This window comes from Notothenia coriiceps, unplaced genomic scaffold (genome assembly GCF_000735185.1).
Source record: "Notothenia coriiceps isolate Sejong01 unplaced genomic scaffold, NC01 NC01_scaffold00004878, whole genome shotgun sequence".
Lineage (NCBI taxonomy): Eukaryota > Metazoa > Chordata > Actinopteri > Perciformes > Nototheniidae > Notothenia > Notothenia coriiceps.
In genome coordinates, this window is record NW_011337579.1 from 115,130 (window position 1) to 119,790 (window position 4,661).

Here is a 4,661-nt window from a genome sequence, read left to right on the forward strand (position 1 = left end):
GTGTGTGTGTGTGTGTGTGTGTGTGTGTGTGTGTGTGTGTGTGTGTGTGTGTGTGTGTGTGTGTGTGTGTGTGTGTGAGAGAGTGTGTGAGTGTACTAAATAATGGGATAGTGCTCCGTTCTGCAGATGTGAGTTGGTGACTAATGTAGAAGCTGCTGATGTCATGTGTTTGCTTCTCCTCGCTGCTGAACTCCTCATTTCCTGGCCATTTATCAGCCAATCACCTTACACACAAACACACACACACACACACACACACACACACACACACACACACACACACACACACACACACACACACACACACACACACACACGGCTCGAAGATGCAGGCAGTACAATATCCAGGATATAAGCTATTGACTTTGTTTGATAAGTTGCTTTTATTTAAGTAATGAAAGATGTGATGAGCAAAGAATACACGTCAAACAGGAAATAGAAACCATGAGATAAATGTGAGACGAAGAAGCTCACAAGAAAGTGACTGAGAACCTTTTAGATTAAAATAGTAACAGTAACACAAATAGTAAGATGCAATGGTAGTATAACAACTCAGATATTTACCTTAAATGCAAGTAGGAATACTAAATAACTTTTTCTGCCTCACACAACTGCATGTGATCAGATATAATTGATCCGAGCCTCACACACGTGTGGGTCCTGAAACAAGATGCTGGTTACATGTGTACTCTGATTGAATATGGATCAAGTAAAAGTGCCTAAAGGAAGAATTGTTAGAAAAAAGCCTCCCATCGTCCTGACCAACTGAAATCGAAGTATTGACCTTGAAAAAAAGGCTTACGTTGTTTTAGTTGCATTCTCACATTTCTATTCTAATAGCACAACCTGATGAAAGTCTGTACGACCTGTAGACGTTGCGTTCCAGTATCAGTGTCGTTGTCGGGCTTTTGGATTTGTTTGTTTGTGTTTTAGACGAAGATATGCTGTTGCTTTGCTGGTGCATTAAACCAGTGTTCAAAATGTGAGATCTTTAGTGTTCAAATGCAAAGCCAAAGTCCCAGAAATGTGATTATTTATTTAAAGGACACGGCTAGCAAAATGACAAGTTTTGATAATGTAGTTATAATAACCATTGTTTATTTGTTGGGACTTGTTAGCAGACTTTGAAGCTGAAGCCACCCCAATAATATTTCTCGTATACCTATATCGTTACCCCAGCTGTAGTTACTATTGGTGCGGATGCCATGGGGTTTATGTTTAAAAAACTGGAGACAACAGCAATCGCTCACTGTTGAAAAGCTCCTTATATTGTGGAATGGACCCATGTTCATTTACTTTATGTTCATGGGTCGCTGTTGGCCTTCTGGATTTAATTATCCAACAACTCATGGTCAGAAAACATCGATTGTAAATCAGCCACTACAGTATTTCAAATACTTTAGATCCTGAAACCGCTTCAAAAATGCTATTCGGCTTTGATTAAAAAAATGTTTGCACTAATATCTGTTGCACGGGAGTATTTGTTTTGAGCCTTACCTTCTGCAGAGTTTACGTTAAATGTATAAGCATATGTTGGTTCATATTTGTGTGTGTACGTGTGTGTGTGTGTGTGTGTGTGTGTACGTGTGTTCAGCAAGTGACAAGGGAGGCCAGGATGTTTAGTAGATTTATCGCTAAGGTGAAGTGTGTGTGTGTGTGTGTGTGTGTGTGTGTGTGTGAGTGGAAACAGCAGAAACAGCAGCAGCCATGACTCAGCACGGTCCAGACGCTTTTTTAGACTAAGTCTTTTTTAAATGCTTTATTTTTACTGCTGCCAACTCACCCATGGGCCTCCCTCATCTACCTCTCACACACACTGAGGTATTCTGGGTCACCTTGTGGTCACTCCATCGGCTGGTCTCCATCAGACCGGGGATTCCCAAACAACGCTGCGTTGCCATGGGAGCGCCTCAGAGTCACTGTAGTAACCCGAGTATACACAAACACACACACACACACACACACACACACACACACACACACACACACACACACACACACACTGCTTTCCCATGATGCAGTGTGTGCGGTGGGAAACATTTCACAGCTGCTCTCAGCAGCCAATCAGAGCCAGAGCTGTATTGATGTAATCACTTTATTACTGTCACGAGAAACAATTATTGAAATATTATTGAAATGTTTGATTATATTTCCAAAACAAGACAGCTCATGTCAAAATAGAGCTAAGTCTTTAAAAGCAGAACTATAGAAACACAGAGTAATACAGTAATAAATGACAGTTCTTCCAGCTGCTTTATTGTCTTCTCCTTTAAAATGCAAAACAAACCGGTGTGGGGGGCTCAGGGTGGGGTTAGCTGCACCTGAACCATAGAATGTGTCTATAAAGACCCGTCCCAGTACCTGTGCAGGTATGCAAATCCTGCACTCCCCTGCAGGGAGCTTATTCTGACTGAGAGCCTTGTCTCCCTGCGAGCCTCAAAGGGGATATTTGCATATTTAATGTTGCTCTGCTGCAGGATGCACCGCTGCTTTGTTAGTGTGTTTGACTTGAAGTAACAATAAAAAGTTTGAATGTCTTCTGTGTTTGAAGACGCTAAGAGTGTAGACTTTGACGCAGAATAAACTCAGTGAGTCACAGCACACACCGCTTTGACCTTTTCTCCTGCATGGACATGAACTTGGAGATAAAGAGATGTGTGCTCAGTCCATGATGCATTAAGCAAACTGTATTTGTAAAGCAGCTTGAAGAAAGGTTATTGAAAACCAACAAACATTTTAAAAGACCTAAATCGTTGTAGTAAGCATCAGAGTTGAGAACGGGTTATTAAAGTTAACACTGAACCGTTTACACAAAACAGAATTCTATGAAAGTGAGTATAATTATAGAAATGTTGCATGAAAAGATTTGCTGCTTACACTCTCAAACAAATGTAAGTCTACAGATTATACACTTAACAAATTAAATATTTTTTACCAGGGTAAGGAGGGTTACTTTAAAAATGTAATCTGTTACAATTACTTGTTACCTGTAAAAAACAACAACATCCTGATTACGTAATCCTGTTACATAAAATCTCCTCCAACCTGGTTTATATTTTACAGCAGCAGGTATAAAATGACCCCTGCAGGCTGCCATACTTTCACACACTCCAGTTACTGTTGCAGCCTCGGGGCGTCTCTCTCTATATTTTCTTTTTCTCAGTTTCCTCTCGTCCTGCCGGTTTTTCCTGATCCTTTACTCGTATGTCAGGTTTCAGTTCAAAGTGAAAGCTGATCTTTAGAGCGAAACGAAACGACCACCATGAGTACTTCCTCACACAGCAACAAAAACAGTTTATATTCTCATACATGTACAAAGAAAACCCTCCGAAAACTGAAATCATTATCTGAGCTCCAACACTTTAGGCAAACAAACTTTAATAAGGATATTTACTGACATGACACTTTTTTAACACCTTCATTGTTGTGATGATTTTTGTCTGAAAAGTGATCAGATTAAATAAAATTAGATTAGATTTACTTTGCTGATCCCAATTTGGGTTTGCATGTTTTCGTCACAGCAGCACAACACTTGATATCATTGATAAAAAAAAACTTTTTCAAGGATAGTCAAACCCATGTGAGGGCGAACGCAAACAATGTGTATGTAACATTATCAAACATTGTTTTCTTTGATTATTAAACTTGCATGAGCTCATTATGAGGCTATACATTACATTAATGAAAGTGTGCATGCAAGCAAAAGTGCATACATTTGAATTGTAATGATCTACTTTACATGTACTGTATTTCTTTATGAGACAGAGTAGCTTTCTGCAGTTCTTTATTGGTGTCTGTAATCAGATTACTTTCTCTGTGTTTGGTGTTAAACCGTTCCTAGTGTAAAGAGTGTGTGAGTTTCCCAGCAGTCAGTGTGTCAGTTTGATCCTCACACAACAAACATGAGGTTGCAGCAGAGAAACCCTACACTGTGTGTGTGTGTGTGTGTGTGTGTGTGTGTGTGTGTGTGTGTGTGTGTGTGTGTGTGTGTGTGTGTGTGTGTAAAGGAGGGGGGGATTCCCTGGAAAACAATAGCAGCTTTTGCTTGGTGTTGGAGCATGTTTCAGCCAAACGATTAATGTCAGCAGTGATTCAGAGAGCAGCCTGGAATAAAAAACAAAAGCAGCCAGAAATGGAAAACAAGCGCTCCCTGAGAAGGTTGGGGTTCCCGTTAACCGGGGGGTCGGTGGTGGGGTGACCTCAGTGGGCTGTGGACGTCATCGGTCAGGAAACTGTGAGAGGAGGCCGGTGCTGCGTTCAGGTTCCCGCGGGAAACAGTCAGAGATTCAGCCTTTTTTCCCTGCGAGGAAGCACCACCCGGCTCAGATGTCAGGGGTCAATAGACTGCCTGTGTGGGGCTGAGGATGACGCACTGTGACTCCCCACTTCAACAACAAGTTGAAACACTGCACTGTAGTGTAGTTGATCCCCTTCAGATGTTATCAATACAACCCAATGGATGAGTTTTATTTCAACACATAAACTTGCACAACATTAACCATGAGCCTCAGAGAAGCCAGAATCAGACATACCCCTATTCTTACCCAAAGGTTTGCAGGGCCGGTTCGGAGTCGGTACCTGATTGGGAACCAGTTTTTCGTGTTTCCAATGCAGTGGTGCCGAAGAACTGGTTTCCATTTGCAACCAACACTCTGCTGGGC